General features: G+C 39.8%; 2 protein-coding genes across 2 annotated transcripts in view; both read left to right on the top strand.

Annotated features, from left to right (window-relative positions):
• LOC129741537 (myb-like protein AA) overlaps positions 1 to 14,521 on the top strand; it is a 91,231-nt gene extending 76,710 nt beyond the window's left edge. The window contains exon 2 of the mRNA XM_055733280.1: positions 12,920 to 14,521. The gene's annotated coding sequence lies outside the window, so the exon portion shown is untranslated. The remainder of the gene's footprint in view (positions 1 to 12,919) is intronic.
• LOC129741546 (CCR4-NOT transcription complex subunit 6) overlaps positions 1 to 17,013 on the top strand; it is a 307,192-nt gene that overhangs the window by 129,810 nt on the left and 160,369 nt on the right. The gene's annotated exons all lie outside the window — the stretch shown is intronic.

Genomic DNA, 17,013 nt, shown 5'->3' with positions numbered 1-17,013 from the left:
CTGCGATTGAAACTTTAAAAACTTTTTATTAATATTTTTTATATGAAATCATATTTTTGGATCGATCATGATTTTTAAATCAATCTAAAAAGTTTGAAAAATTGTTCTAAGTAGCAACTTTCAAAATAAATTTTAATACGCAGTGTTAATAACAAAAGTTTTGAACTCATTATTTTTAATTGTTTATCAGTTTTTATCATTCACATAATTACTCATTTTCTAACATTTCTTTGTCAGTGTAGTTGAACATGGAGGATTTTACTTTATTAAAGGTTTTATGTCTGGCTTCTATAACTGGCACTTTTAAAATAATTATAAATATATTCTTCTTTTTATAAAATTAAATTAAAACATCAAACATTGAATAAATTCTGTTCAAAATTCATTTCTTATTCAGTAATCGGTAATTTACATTTTAAATCGTGATTAAATATTTTTTGTTGAAATTTAAAAATTACAGCGGAATTTCTCACTAAACTTCCAGTTAAAAATGAGGAAAAGAATTCCAAATTTAGATGAATAAAAATTAACAATTATTATCATTTTCCTAACATCTATTCATGCTAAGTTTTGTACAAGATTTGACATTTATTTTAGAATTCAGATATTTTTTAATTTTAAATTTGCTAAGAAATTCTTTTGAAACTAATTTATTTCAAAAAACTTTCTAGACTTATCGAAAATTTGAAACATTCATTGTAATATGTTTCCAAAATTTTGTTTATCAGTCATTTTTTTAGTTTTTGTGTTGAACATGAGTGACAAATGGTGTAAGAAAACCCTTTCCTTTTCAATTGTTTATTTTTGGTATTGTTATTAATTTTATCTAAATTTGAATTTTGAAAACCCCCCAGGAAGGGTCCATCGCACGGGCCTGACTGGTCACATTTTTTGTACTCCAAAGTTATTTTTTCGTTCTACATAGTCACTATTTGGTCACTTTTTTCGGTCCTCAAAGTCACTATTTGGTCACTTTTTTTCAAATATTGGTCACTAAAGTCCCTACTATTTCATTGTCAAACCGCTACCAGCCCTGTCTTTGACCTTTGTTTTGAATAATGTCCGTATGCTGATGTTTTTTAAAGCCAAAATTAAAAAAAAAATTTTTTTGAAATTTTGTCTTTTTTTTAAGACTTCGGATGTTTAAAAAAACAAAAAAAAACTTCTTGAACACCCGTGCCTCACAATTAAGAAAAGATAACTAAACTACCACCTGGGTAAGCGCCTCGAGAACCCAACATCGATTGCAACACCAAGCAACTGATTGATGGATTGATCGTTCACATTTGCCCGTTCTGGCAGTGGCAATAGCAGCAACAACCCTGCCGGCATTCGGCAACAACAACGTGTAACGAGGTTCGTGCATCGAGCACAAGGCTCTGATCTAGTTTTGGCTTTGTTGCCGCTCAGAACAGTAAAAACGAAACGGGGGGAAATATTGGCAAGTTTTCCAAGTTCCAGGCGTTTAGCCGTTCTTAACCAGCTGATCGATTGACTGATTGACTTACTGATTGAATTGGCCAGGTGCCAGTAGGCAAGCGATTGTGTAGGTTTGGTAACGATTTAGGAAGTTTTTACCAGAGTGATAGGACTGACTATTGCTACCGAAAGACGACAGTCTTCAAGACAACGTCGAGACAATTTAGGCAAAGATCCTTTGACCCGAATCTTCAGGTCTTGGTCTTCAGGCCAAGAGTTTTTAAGGTCTCTAAACCAAGGGTCTTTAGGTTGACGGACTTTAGGACAAAAATCCTCAGGAAGAGGGCTTTAAGATCCAGGATATTTATGTCGAAACACGTCAGGTCGGAAAGTCTTTAGATAGCGGTTCTAAATGCAAAGAATTTAGGCTAAGGGTTTTTTTTAGCCGAAAGTCTTGAGTCAGATTTTTTTTTCTGCCGAGGGTCTTCAGGGCAAGAATCTTAAAACTCGAAAGAGTTTTTGTCAAGAATCTCTTAGTCTAGTATATTTAGGCACAGCATTTTTTGATTGGGGGTTTTAAATCGACGATTCGACCTTGAAGCCTAGAAGGCCTGAAGGCCTTGAGGCCTGAAGGCCGAAGACCTTCAGGACAAGAAACTTCAGGCCGGGGAACTTCAAGCAAAGATTCTTTAGACTACGAGTCTACAAGTCTAGAGTCTTTAGGCCGTTCGTCAAGGCTTTTTAGGCCGATGCTCTGAAGTATGGAAAGTATTAGGCATTGTTTGAGGGTTTAAAGGTCAAGAGTCTTTAGATAAAGGAATTTGAAAGGAATAAAAGATATTTAGATCAATGGATCGTTTAAGGAGTATGAAGGGAATTTAAGATAATTTTGACGGATCCTTATACTGGTCGAGGGCTATTAGGTCCAAGGTCCTTGGCTCGAGAGTCTTCGAGTCAAACGTCCTCTAGGCCGAAGATTTCTAAGTTGAGAGTCTTTAGATCAAGTTTCTTAAGGCCGAGAAAATTTAGGCAGATTTTTTTTCTGCCGAGAATCTCCAGGGCAAGGACCTTAAAGTCTAGAGAGTTTTGATCAACAATCTCTTAGCCAAGTATATTTAGACAAAGCATTTTTATATTGAGGATCTTTAAATCGATGATCTTCAGGCCAAAGATTTTTAAGGCTGAGGACCTTCAGGCCGAAGACCTTCAGGACAAGGAATTTCAAGCCGAGGACCTTCAGGCAAAGGTTCTTTAGACTACGAGTCTGCAGGTCTAGAGTCTTCCCCAGCAAACATTTTTGTAGGTATATTTCTCAACAGATTTGTTATACGTTTCATATACATTATAGAATGGTCGTATGAAACACGAAAAAACAGCATTTACCTACCAAAGTGGAGGCAATATACATACATATTTTCAACTTCTGGCCAAAGCGATAACAGTATACGATTTGGACGATATTCGATATCATATGCATACATATTCAAACAATGCAAGAGAGCACACGGGAGAAAAAAAGGAACGAAATCTTCTTCACAATCTGCAAACATGGCGGACTTTTTATCATATCCGATTTAAAGCATTTAATCCGACTTCGAGTAACGATTTTTACGACCTTCTACTTGCGTTAGTTAGAATTACGATTTGCAGTAACGTTTTAATGACTTGAGTTATCATTTCTAATGCGATTTTATGTTTTCTGGGTCAGGCCGTTTGTCAAGGATCTTTAGGCCGATGCTCTGAAGCATGAAAAATATTAGGCATAGGTTGAGGGTTTAAAGGTCAAAAGTCTTCAGATAAATTAGTTTGAGAGGAATAAAAGATATTTGGATTTGGTCGAGGGTTATTAGGCACAAGGTCCTTGGTGCGAGAATCTTCGAGTCAAATGTCCTCTAGGCCGAAGGTTTGGTTTCTAGGTCGAGGTTCTTTAGATCCAGGTTCTTAAGGCCAAGAGAATTAAGGGTAAGGTTTTTTTTGGGCCGAGAGTCTTTAGGTAGATTTTTTTTTCTACTGAAGGTTTTCAGGGCAAGGACCCTTAAGTCAAGAGAGTTTTGGTCAATAATCTCTTAGCCATGTATATTAAGATAAAGCATTTTTAGATTGAGGGTCTTTAAATCGATGATTTTCAGGCCAAAGATTTTTAAGGCCGAGAACCTTCAGGCCGAAGACCTTCAGGCCAAAGACCTTCAGGCCAAGGAACATCAGGCCGAGGACCTTCAGGTAAAGGTTCTGTGGACTACGAGTCTGCAGATCTTGAGTCTTTAAGCCGTTTTGTCAGAGTCTCTAGGGCGATGCTCTTAAGCACGAAAATATCAGGCCAACGAACACGTTCGCACTGCTAGTTTTGCGAACCACGCTAGACCAACTATTGTGTTGTGTTAGACTCAACCCTGCCCGATTCTAACATTTCAAAATGTTGATCCGTACTTGAACAAAAGTTAAGTATGTAGTGAAAATGCTTCTTAAAAATTTCTACCCGCTCATTTTCAAGACCTGTAATTTTCATCTAATCTTCTTCTATCCATCTATAATTTTCAACTATTGAAATGTTCTCACTATGAGAACATAACATTCACCGATAAAGCCGTAAAAATTAATTTCAAAACAAAATTCACATTGATTAATCTTTAATACTGGATCCTTAAAGTGATCGAGGATCTTCAGGTCCAAGGTTCTTGATTCGAGAGTCTTCTACTCAAACGTCCTTAGATTGAGGGTCTTTTAGATCAAATGTCTCTAGGCCGAAAGTTTTCAGGTTGAAGGTCTTTCGATCCTTGGGTCGATGATTTTAGGCCGAGGGTTATAGGACGAAGGTCTTGTTGGTGTCTTCAGGACAAGTGTCTTTAAACTTTCAAGTCTTTAGGCCGAGGACTTTCAGGCCAAGATTCTTTAAGCTAAGAGTCTGCAGGTATAGAGTCTTTAGTTCAAGGGTCTTTAGCCTGATGCTCTTAAGCACACAAATATAAGGCAACGCGAACGGTTGAAGGTTCATAAACCAAGGATCTTCAGATGAAGGAGTATGAAAGATGTAAAAGATATTTAGATTTATGGATCCCTAAAGTGGTCGAGAATCTGCAGGCCCAAGATTCTTGATTCGAAACGTCCTCAAACGTCTTTAGATTGAGTTTTTTTTTATCAAGTGTCTCTAGGCCGATGATTTTTAGGTTGAGAGTCTTTCGATTGAGGATCTTTGAGTCGATGAGTTTAGGCCGAGGGTTTTAGGACGAGGGTTATTCGTGAGTCTTCAGGACAAGTGTCTTAAGACTTAGAACCACAAGTCTTCAAGTGGATAGGTCAAGGGTCTTTATGCCGAGGACCTTCAATCCAAGGTTCTGTAGGCTTAGAGTCTGTAGGTATTTAGTGATTAAGTCAAGGGTATTTAGGCTGATGCTCTTAAGCATAAAAATATAGGGCAACGGCTGAAAGTTCTTAGACCATGGGTCTGCAGACAACGGAGTGTGAAATATATAACAGATATTCAAATCAATGGATCCCTAAAATGATCGAGCATCTTCAGGCTCAAGGTTCTTGATTCGAGAGTCTTCAACTCAAACGCCCTAAGATTGAGGGTTTTTTTTTAGATTAAGTGTCTCCAGGCCGATGTCTTTTATGTTGAGGGTCTTTCGATCGAGGATCTTTGGGTCGACCACTCAAGGCCGAGGTTATAGGGCGAGGCTCTTTTGAGTGTCTTCTGGACAAGAATCTAGGCCGAGTCTTTCGACCGATGGAAGGTCCTTCAGCCGAGAGTTCAGCGGTCTTTCTGCCGAAAACCTTCAGGTCAAGGTTCTTCAGGATGAAATTCTGCTGGTATAGAGTCTTTAAATCGAGGGTTACGTGGCCGAATTTCTTCAGGTCGATGGCCTTAACCATGAAAAATATTAGGCAAAGGTTAGGTGTTTGGAGGTCCAAGGGCTCAAGGTAAAGAAACGTGAAAGGAATAAAAGATAGATCAATGAATTCTTTAACCTACAAAGTCGACACATATACCTCCAATAAGCTCTTTGTGCAAGGCTAAGCGTTTTAAGATGGATGGTCGAGAGTTAGCGACGAGGATCATTCAATGATCCTTAGGTCAAATTTTAAGGCCAAGGTTATCTTTTTCCCAGTCTTCAAAGTCCCAGGCAATAAGTCCTAAGGCCGATGGTTCTCCAGGTTGACTTCAACTTCTTCTGATCACCATCAACGTTCAAGACCACAAAGGCTAAACGAAAATAAAAGTCCTGGTCGCTAATGAAACAATAAAAGTGAAAATTATTTAGATGATAGACGAGCAAATCAACCTAGTTGATCGAAAGTTTGGCCGTTTCGAAATCGAAAAGGAGCAAAACAAACACGCAATTCTGCACTTTTCAATCGGTGAGATTCCATAAAACACGAAACAATTTCGTACCAACGAAAAGATTCGAAGAAATCTTAATCGATTCGATCCACTATTCACCAAACCACCAAAGTTTGCCGCAGCCACAAAGTGGCCGATCAGATGATGATTGCCTACTATACACAAATCGGATCCCAACTGTTTGCATTTCCACAAACAAATCTAAACGACGACGGGCCGCTGCCTGCCTGCCACCGATTTGTAGGTCTTGAAACACTATAAATTTTTATAGATCGGGCCCCGCCCTGGACCGAAAAGTCGCTGGAAACGAATAATAAAAACGAGAAGCTAATCGTTACCGTTTTTTATTCGAAAAGAAAAGCAAGTAAAAGTTGATTATTTGTGGTTAATGCCCAGTTGGATTGGTAAAAAAAGAACCTCCGGAGAAAAATCAACAGAAATAAAACTGCTTTTTCGAGGGCTCGGCAGCAATGGGGTTAAAGATTTAAACTTTCAATTTCCTAAATAATGATCTTAAATCTCGTTGCGCGCACACGCAATGAATGCAACAAGCCATAGTACAGAGTGGTATAACTAATTGGCTTCGATGCTGGTGGCGAAAGTCGGCAAATTCGGCAAAGTGATTTAAACTGGAGCTAGAGAGTTCGGCTAAAGTCTACCAGCGAACGGTTTATGCATCGATAAAATCGAAACTGTTGGCCCCGGAGGCTATTCATGAACGTTAAGTGATTGAAAGATTTAACCCTGTTACTCAGAAACCGAACACAATTATGATTTTTCAAAACCATTCCTTCGATTGACGGTTACGAAATGCATTCGTATTAAAGTACAACCTTTGTGGTTCAATTTCGATTACAATGTGCTAAATGAAGGCTCGAAAAATGCGGACGGTTGATCGCACAGAGGGCATAATTAGTTGCGTGTTCAATACCTTCATTAAAAGTTGAAAAGCGCAAAAGCGTCTCCGCTAAAAGCAGCATACATCGATCACTACCCGATGATCATACCTCTCATTAGGGTTCAGCTACTCGTCAATTAACTTGGCCAAAAAGAGCCCACAGCCACAGCTCAGAATTCTGGGAGGTCACGACGAAGCCTCTCACCGAACCTGACAGACAATCACTTTTCACATACACCTCCGGTTGCTGTTACTCGAGAAAGAAACAAGAAGTCGTAAAAACTCTACATCACATCCCACACTGGCATCACCGAAAAGATGTTGAAAGAAAAATCTCAAGTGAGGATGTTACATAACCTCGTTCTTCGGAGCTTCTTTTCGTGATCGTTTTCTTCCACCGTGCACGAAAGACACGATTCGACACGATATTCAATCGAACGTAACTCATGGCGAATCAAAGAAAAAATATGAGAAGCAGTCGCGATTTTCGCGAAAAAAAACTCAGAGTGAGAGACTCCCGATAATTGCGTTCGCCATCGATCGCGATTTCCTCCAACCGAGGGGATGCTGGACGCGATCTTCACTTCATCATCATAATATTTCTCAACTCGGTAGTTGGCACGTAATGCTGGAGACATCATCCCGCAGTCTAGGAGCGACGCAACATTGTAAGCCGATCATTAACTCACCTTTCTCTCTATTGATCGATACGAACCGGACCATCGAACGAATCATTGATCAATCGATCGATTGATCGTGTCCGATTGATGATCGGTCGTTGTAATTATTGTTGTACGACTGTCTGTCCGTTGCTATAATTTGAGGCGAAATCGATTCGATTGTTGAGAAATTTAACAAAATACGTCTGTCTTTTTTTCGGGGGGACTGCTATTTGAATCTAAACTATTACGCACTTGTTTACGCAACAAATGACTTGCTTTGGACGGCTTCGAACTCTGTTACACAATCCGTACAGTAATTTTGTGGACGTCATAAAAAATAAAATAAATTGTGTAACCCCATCAACTTCGACCGCTACCATAGCTCAATCTGCTACTTTTTTCAGTAATTCTTTTAGACAGGCTGTCGGTTAGTCTGTCAATCAGTCTATCTGCAAGGCTGTCAGTCAGTCTTTCACTCCATCTGTCAGTCAGTCATTTAGACTGTCACTCATTCTATTAGTCAATGTGTCAGTTAGTTTGCAAAACTGTCTGTCTATGATTCTGTCAAGTTTCAGTGCAACTGAGTCCGTTAGTCAGTCCGTCTGTCTGTCAGTCAGTCAGTCAGTCAGTCAATTTGTCAGTCAGTCTGCCTGTAAAACAGTCTGTCAGTTAGTTTGTTAATAAGTCTGTCTGTCATTTGTTAGTCAATCAGTCTGTCAGTAAGACAAACTGACAGACAGACTGCCTGACTGAATGACAGACTGTCTGACTGACTGACTTATTGACAGACTGACTGACTGAAAAATGGCTGACAGACAGATTGACAAACTAACTGACAGGCAGATCGACAAACTCACTGACAGACAGACAGACAGTCAGACAGTCAACCAGTCAGTCAATCAGTCAGTCAGTCTATCAGTCAGTCAGTCTATCAGTCAGTCAGTTTGTCAGCCAGCCTGTCAGTCAGTCTGTCAGTCAGCAGTCTGTCAGTCAGTCTGTCAGTCAGTCAGTCTGCCAGTCAGTCAGTTTGTCAGCCAGCCTGTCAGTCAGTCTGTCAGTCAGCAGTCTGTCAGTCAGTCTGTCAGTCAGTCAGTCTGTCAGTCAGTCTGTCAGTCAGTCTGTCAGTCAGTCTGTCAGTCAGTCTGTCAGTCAGTTTGTCAGTCAGTCTGTCAACCAGTCTCTCAGTCAGGTTGTTAGTCAGTCAGTCTGTCAGTCAGTCTGTCAGTCAGTCTGTCAGTCAGTCTGTCAGTCAGTTTGTCAGTCAGTCTGTCAGTCAGTCTGTCAGTTAGTCTGTCAGTCAGTCTGTCAGTCAGTCTGTTAGTCAGTCTGTCAGTCAGTCTGTCAGTCAGTCTGCCAGTCAGTCTGTCAGTCAGTCAGTCAGTCAGTCAGTCAGTCAGTCTGTCAGTCTGTCAGTCAGTCTGTCAGTCAGTCTGTCAGCGAGTCTGTCAGTCACTTAGTTTGTCAATCAGTCTGTCAGTCAGTTAGTCAGTCAGTTCTGTTGTCAGTCAATCTGTCAGTCAGACTTTGAGACAGTTTGTCAATATGTCTGTTAGTCAGTCAGACAAACAGACTGTGAGACAGTCCGTTTGTCAATTTGTGAGTCTATCAGTCAGTCACATTGTCAGTCAGTCAGTCTGTCAGTCAATCAGACTGTCAGCCAGTTAGTTAGACTGTCAGTCAGTCTGTTTATCAATTTGACAGCTAGTTTCTCAGCAAGTTTGTCAAACAGTCTGTTAATCAATCTGTCAATCAGTTTGGCTGTCAGTTTTTCAGTTAGACTGTCAGTCAGTTGTCATTAATAAAGAAATATCACGAGGCAATCTTTAAAAAAAGTTCATAAATTGGTAAACATTTATTCGCAACATTTTTTTGCAACCAACAGTGTACCTCCTTTAACGAGTGATCTACTATGATCCTCTTTAAGCTCATCATTGGCTCAATTTATAGTAGGAAAGCATGAAGAAACTAAAGGGGAAAAAATCAAAAACAGAAACATTGTTTACCATTTCTAAGGTGTTGATGCTCATCAGAGCACGAAAAAGAGTCGAGAGCTGGGGCTGCTACTGCTGATGATACGGTTTCCATTTCGCGCTGCTTCGATCGCCTAAGCAGGGAAAACAACAGAAAAAAAAAAACTATACATTTTAAGAAAAATTCCATTGCTTTCCCTGGGCGGCGGTTCCTGATCGTTGTTATCTACGGGACCATAACTAATATTTTTTAGGCTGCTTCAGTTCGTGATTTTGCTTTCCTTGCCATACTTCTTCTGGGCATGTGTGATGCCGTGCGGCAGTAAATTAAGCGATTGCTGCTCTTAATTGCCGCACCAGCTTGGGAGACGTTCGAAGGCTTCCGTATTAAAGCTAGAGGTGAATTATGACGTTCCTCCACGGATGACGAAATAATAATTGTTTGAGTGAATTTTAATGCTGTGCCCAAACTTGAATTTTAAAATACCTCAAAAAAAAAAATGAATAAAAGTTTACAGCGGGGACAACCGTGGTTCGTCCCTTCTTCATGCCAAAAAAATAGCCAAAAATATCGATTTCAAATCCTAAATTGGAATGTCCCACTTTCCAGCCGAGCGCTGTCAAAATTTACTCATCAATCCGCAGAAGCCCCACTTGCTGGCTGACATGTGAGAAATATCTTCGGCAAAAATAAAATAAAAAACTACAAGAAATCGATGACTTAGCGCAAACATTAACGAACAAACTCATTGAAGCGGCAAAAAAAAACGTTTCGCCTCCAACGAACTTCGCTTCCTCGGAGAAGCAGTTGAGGGCAGCAAAAACTAATAATCAAGCCAAAACAACCAAACAGTGCCAAATCTTGTGACACAGATCTGTTCGGCGCCTCCTCCAGTTTCTTCCTTAGTATTTGCTGATGATGAAGATTTGTTGTTTGGGTTGGAAACGTTGTAAAAAGATAGAAAAATATCAGACCCATCCTCGATGTTATTATGATGATGATGATCATGGTTGAGGTAACTCCGGACTCACCTGCTAGCTTCAGCAGGTTAACTTTTGAGGATCAAGAAACGTGCTCGTGAAACTTCTAGGCAATTCAGAAGCCAGATTACATCTTCGTGCGATTCACGTGGTTTACGAGATCGATGTGGGTGGTCAAAGGCAATTGAAGAAATCATCTTATGGTTCAATCCATTTTTTTTTCTAGAAAAGAGTTCATTATTAGATGCTTGATTGATTTGAAAAAAAAAATCCAAAGCGTGTATCTATCACGACTTTCAGTAATTCTGAAAATAAGATTTACAGTTATTTTTTCTTCCATTTCACAATATCAGTCAATTAGTCACACTGTCAGTCAGTTTGTCGTTCAATATTTCAGCCAGTTTGTCTGCCGATCTGTCAATCAGTCTGTCAGTCATTCAGTCTATCAGTCATTCAGCAAATCTGTCAGACAGTTTGTCAGTCAGCCTGTCCGTCAGTCTGTCAGTCATTTTGTCAGTCAGTCTGTCAGTCAGTCTGTCAGTTAGTCTGTCAGTCAGTCTGTCAGTCAGTCAGTCAGTCAATCTGTCTGTCAGTCTGTCAGTCAGTCTGTCAGACAGTTTTTCAGTCAATCTGTAAGTCAGTTTTTCAGTCACTCTGTCAGTCAGTCTGGCAGTCTGTCAGCCAGTCTGTTAATCTGACTGGCTGATTAACAGTCAGTCTTCGTCGTAGTCTGTCAGTCTTCGTCGTAGTCTGTCTATCAGTCAGTCTGTCAGTCAGTCTTTCAGTTAGTCTGTCAGTCATTTAGTCTGTCAGTCAGTCTGTCAGTCAGTCTGTCAGGCAATCTGTCAGTCAGTCTGTCAGTCAGTTTTTCAGTCAATCTGTAAGTCAGTTTTTCAGTCACTCTGTCAGTCAGTCTAGCAGTCTGTCAGCCAGTCTGTTAATCAGACTGGCTCATTAACAGTCAGTCTTCGTCGTAGTCTGTCGGTCTGTCTATCAGTCTTTCAGTCAGTCTGTCAGTCAGTCAGTCTGTCAGTCAGTCAGTCTGTCAGTCAGTCAGTCTGTCAGTCAGTCAGTCAGTCTGTCAGTCAGTCTGTCAGTCAGTCTGTCAGTCAGTCTGTCAGTCAGTCTGTCAGTCAGTCTGTCAGTCAGTCTGTCAGTCAGTCTGTCAGTCAGTCTGTCAGTCAGTCTGTCAGTCAGTCTGTCAGTCAGTCTGTCAGTCAGTCTGTCAGTCAGTCTGTCAGTCAGTCTGTCAGTCAGTCTGTCAGTCAGTCTGTCAGTCAGTCTGTCAGTCAGTCTGTCAGTCAGTCTGTCAGTCAGTCTGTCAGTCAGTCTGTCAGTCAGTCTGTCAGTCAGTCTGTCAGTCAGTCTGTCAGTCAGTCTGTCAGTCAGTCTGTCAGTCAGTCTGTCAGTCAGTCTGTCAGTCAGTCTGTCAGTCAGTCTGTCAGTCAGTCTGTCAGTCAGTCTGTCAGTCAGTCTGTCAGTCAGTCTGTCAGTCAGTCTGTCAGTCAGTCTGTCAGTCAGTCTGTCAGTCAGTCTGTCAGTCAGTCTGTCAGTCAGTCTGTCAGTCAGTCTGTCAGTCAGTCTGTCAGTCAGTCTGTCAGTCAGTCTGTCAGTCAGTCTGTCAGTCAGTCTGTCAGTCAGTCTGTCAGTCAGTCTGTCAGTCAGTCTGTCAGTCAGTCTGTCAGTCAGTCTGTCAGTCAGTCTGTCAGTCAGTCTGTCAGTCAGTCTGTCAGTCAGTCTGTCAGTCAGTCTGTCAGTCAGTCTGTCAGTCAGTCTGTCAGTCAGTCTGTCAGTCAGTCTGTCAGTCAGTCTGTCAGTCAGTCTGTCAGTCAGTCTGTCAGTCAGTCTGTCAGTCAGTCTGTCAGTCAGTCTGTCAGTCAGTCTGTCAGTCAGTCTGTCAGTCAGTCTGTCAGTCAGTCTGTCAGTCAGTCTGTCAGTCAGTCTGTCAGTCAGTCTGTCAGTCAGTCTGTCAGTCAGTCTGTCAGTCAGTCTGTCAGTCAGTCTGTCAGTCAGTCTGTCAGTCAGTCTGTCAGTCAGTCTGTCAGTCAGTCTGTCAGTCAGTCTGTCAGTCAGTCTGTCAGTCAGTCTGTCAGTCAGTCTGTCAGTCAGTCTGTCTGTCAGTCTGTCAGTCAGTCTGTCAGTCAGTCTGTCAGTCAGTCTGTCAGTCTGTTTGTCAATCTGTCAGTTTGTCAGTTTGTCAGTCAGTCAGTCTGTCAGTCAGTCCGTCAGTCTGTCTGTCTGTCAGTCTGTCAGTCTGTCAGTCAGTTTATCAGTTAGTCTGTCAGTTAATCAGCCAGTCTGTAAAATTTTTAGTCTGTCTGTTGGTGATTGTGTCATTTTGGCAGTCTTCTAGTCAGTCTGACAGCTATTCTGGCTGACAGGTTGTTATTTTAACAGTCACATACTTATGTAACCCATTCGATTATCTCTGAACAACTCTACGTTAAAAAAAATTGTTACGAAAACAAAAATATGTTTTAAATTTCTACACACACAACTACCTATCGTTATCTGCTGGTAAGCCGCTGTCAAAATACCTTAAAAGTGTCACCCGCGGTTTTCGTGTTATCGAGCGGAGGGGAAACAAACCCCTCAGGGCGGCGTTCGTTGTCTTACATTGCCCTTTCTCCTCATTCTTTTCCTCAACCAGGATCGAAGAAAAAATCAGCCGAATCAGTTGAGAGGAAAACAACAACGCTGCGATTCCGTTTGAAGTTCATCTCCGATCCTGCCCGGCGCCAAAATCGAGGAATCGTCTTCGTCGTAGTCGTCAACGAAATTCGAACATCATCACCGGCACCATCAACAGCAGGATGATGCGTGCGTGTGTTGTTGTTACTTGATTTTTCATTTTGTTCATTAATTTTGTATGATAAAATGTCCGGTTAGCTTCCGTCTCGGGGCAGCCTGGGAATTGTAATTATAAATGAAGAATGATGAAAAACGTTGTATAGAATGAGCAGAAAAAAGAAGCAAAAGTAATAAACGCAGGCGCTCGATCTTTTCTAGCTTTAGTTGTAATGTTTTTTTTTTAATAATTATTAACGACGGACCGGCTAGTTTTATACACACGATAGCACAGAACCGTTCTATAAAGGGACCAACAACGAGATAGGGAAACGCCTCGTACATTTCGGAGGGAAGAATCCGGCACTGCGTGATGAAATCGCGTCTTATCAGGTTCCTGCTAAATGTGGTTTTAATGTTCTGCCCATCTCATCTATCCTGCCATATAAGAGATAATCTGTTTCTGTGATTTTTTTTTAAATTAATTTAAATTAATAGTTGTTCCCTTCCATACCCTCAGACAAAATGGAACCGTTAGGATGCCAACAGAAGCCAGTTCTGGTCGCGATTCTTTCCTCCGAACACCTGCCGTCAAATCAGAGCCCTTCAGTAGTTTAGGCTTTAGATATTGGAAACGAAGATACAAGTATTGTTTTAAATACCGAAAATGGTTTAAGGACGGTCGTCAAGATCTGTAGCGTTTTCCGTAGAGATAAACAAACAAACCGACTAGTGAGAAACAAGCTATCCCATTTCTTTTTTTTTTCCTTCTCTCATTCAATTATATTTATCAATGACACTACAAACTATTAAGCTAGGGTATCATCATTGTTTTAATCATGCGTCGTTCATTTTTCTCAATATTTTTGCCTTGTTGTATGTAATGTTCAATCTTATGTTTCCAAGTTTTTTTTCTTTCTATATATACGAGCATATATGTCTTTTTATATTCTTCACTTATAGCTACTACACGAACTGTTCCGATTACGTTATCAAAACAAACGAAACCGTTTGTTCTAGAATAAGATCCGATTAGAAAAAAAAAACACTTACCGTAAACAAAATACGCGCAAAACACTACCAAGAAGCAAACCGTACACCTGTCATAAATAATCATATATAGTTTATATATAGACGTTTAGTTTTTGTTTTTTCCCTCTGTTTCTTGTATCGTATTTTGTATGAATTATGCCTTAATCGGGGTCGATTCCCTGTTTTAAAAGGCCAACAGAGATATTTTATTCAACAAATCCCCGGCACCTATTTAAGCACCAACACTACCACCAATATTGTTACGCCCCTCCTGCTACCGATTTTTTTTTAACTACTTACTCCCTTTTAAGTGGCATTTGCAAAGCAGAGCAGGGGTGGGTGGGGTGCACCTTTGAAATATTACCTACCCATGTATCGAACAAACGAAGTTGTAAACTTGTTGCAAAAAGAAATACACACGGAAAATCTGATGGAGAGATGTTAATAAAAAATCTTGTTTCCATTTTTTTTCTAAATTAGGAATTTGAAAGAATGCCGTTCGGTTCTAGAAAGAGTCCGGAAGATTTCCAGCGAGTGTTTTTTTTCTCTCCGTTTGTAATTGTATTTCATACCTACTTCTCTAAATTAGATACAGGAGATGAGAGATGAGAGATGAATAAAGTGGGACAAGAGGAAAGAGAGAAGAGAGAAAGAAGAAAAGAGAGGACAAGAGAGGAGATGAGAGAGAAGAGAGAGGAGAGAAGAAAGAAGAGAGAAGATAAAAGTGCGAAAAGAGAAGAGAAAAGAAAGATTAGACATTATTAGAGAGAAGAGAGAAGAGAGAAAAAGAAGGAAGGATAAACATAGGAGGTAGAAATGAAAATTGAGAGAAGAGGGATGGAAAACGAAAGATGAGAGATGCAATTTAAAAAGGAAATGACAAAATTGATTTTAGAGAAAAGAGATAAGTCATGAGAGATAAGAAAAGAAATGAGAGATGAGTTGTATTGGTTGTTAGTTTTTAAAATTATGATCAAAAAGTTAATGAAATCAAGTTTCAAATCAGGTAAATCGGGCCGGCCAACCACAATTTTTTTTTTGGGCTTGAAGCCACATTTATTCGATCAGTTTTCGGTGGCCCCCCGAAAATGTATGCAAACGACCAAGTTGGCAATGAAATTCGCACTCAGTTGTCGCCGTCGTCGTCGCTCAACCGGTTTATCAAGTTCAGCTGTTTTCGGTTTTGCGTTTTTTTTGTCGTCTTCAGTAGGTAATCCATTTAAAATTGGTGACCGCATTCACCCACATATGAGAGCTCGGGGGAAGTAAAATGGGCTTTTGATGCTTCCGAACAAAAAAAAAAAACCCTCACAATTTTTAACAGAAAAAAAAAACACCTAAAAGCTCCATAATCGAATGTGTGAGGCAATCCGGTCTTCCGAAGTCTTCCGAATTTGCATACATTCGGAAGAAGATTAAGTGAGTGTGGGGTATTGGGACAGTCCAAAAACGTCTTCAGTGTGAGATGCGGCGCGTCTCACTCTGTTTATGGACATTGTTTTGTTTGTAGTTTTACTATGAGTCAGACGTTTGACATTAATAAATTTCCTTTTAGGAAGGAACTAATTTTTAACATACGTATGGTTCCCCGGATAGATTGTTTGCGACAAAGTAGCGAGAATAGAATGTACGATTGTGTCTGAAATTATTTATGGCGATCTTCAAAGGTGCTTCGTCATAGGTTTGTAAGCCACGAAACGTTTCATTATTCTATCGTATGAGTAACAGTGCAAACAACTTGCAGGGTTTATGGTCAAGTAGAAGTTTATCCTAAAGAAGAAGATTCCAAACAGTAAGAAAGTCAGGGATGCAAAAAAAAAACAAGTACGCAAGAGAGTAAGAGAGTAAAAAGTGTGAGAGGTAAACGTACAGTTTGGGAGTAAAAAGGATTCTTAGCAACAAGAAAGATTATGTTTAATTCTCTTTTCATATTTAACACTTTTTTCTGTAACCCTGCTTTCTCTAGCTCTTCTAACAGATTGCGACAAAAAATTTTTTGGAAATTCAAAAAAAAGAGGGTAAAAATTTAAAAGAGCAATAAACAGAATGCGTTAGTAAGAGATTTGATGTGTGAGAGAGTAAAGAATCAAAAGAGTAAGATATTCGAAATATGTGCAATTGGAAAAGTAAGAAATTGAGAAGGCAAGAGATTAATAAAGTAAGAAATTGAGCGAGTAGAATGTTGTGAGATCAGGAGATTGAGTGACTAAGAAATTGACAGCGTTAGATTGTCAGGATTGACACTTTCATCGCCATGGGACCCATATTCGGGCGACGGGTGTACTCAAGTTAGCTGCTCAGTTTAATCACACGTTGCAAATCTTGGAGTTCTCCCCTTTTATTTTTTCGCTCAGAGAGTTTCTTTGGGCCCGGCTAGTAGAACTTCCAAAATGAGCGTGTTAAGAGCAGGGTTGCCAACTGTTTTTCAGAAAAGTCTGGAAGATTTTGAAAAAATGTCTGGAATTGTCCGGAAATGTCTGGACACCAAAGTTTTGAAGGTGGCTCCCTTTTTTTGGTCCCCATAAGATCAATGGTGCAATTTGCAATACACGCAGCTGAAAGATTTTTGATTTCAAAGAAAAGTGCCGCAAAAACAAAGGATTTTTTTCCTTTGATTTAGGTATAAACAGATATTGCTTTGGTTAAATGGCATTTTCCTTTGTTTTAAACAATTTTCCTTTTCAATAAAAATCTTAATGCTTTGAAACAAAAAACAGCAAAAGAGCAAAGTTGTTTTCATTTGCTACAATGTTATTTAGATTTAGATTTAAAAGGATTGATTCATTCTTCTTGGGTCGCTCAATAGACTTCCGGAAGCAACTCCGGTTGTAGCTGGAGTGGTCATGCAAGATTTTATATATATATATATATATATATATATATATATATATATATATATATATATATATATATATATATATATAT

This window comes from Uranotaenia lowii, chromosome 1 (assembly GCF_029784155.1).
Source record: "Uranotaenia lowii strain MFRU-FL chromosome 1, ASM2978415v1, whole genome shotgun sequence".
Lineage (NCBI taxonomy): Eukaryota > Metazoa > Arthropoda > Insecta > Diptera > Culicidae > Uranotaenia > Uranotaenia lowii.
The sequence above is the reverse complement of the archived record's forward strand: the minus strand, read 5'-3'. Positions and strand labels throughout refer to the sequence as shown.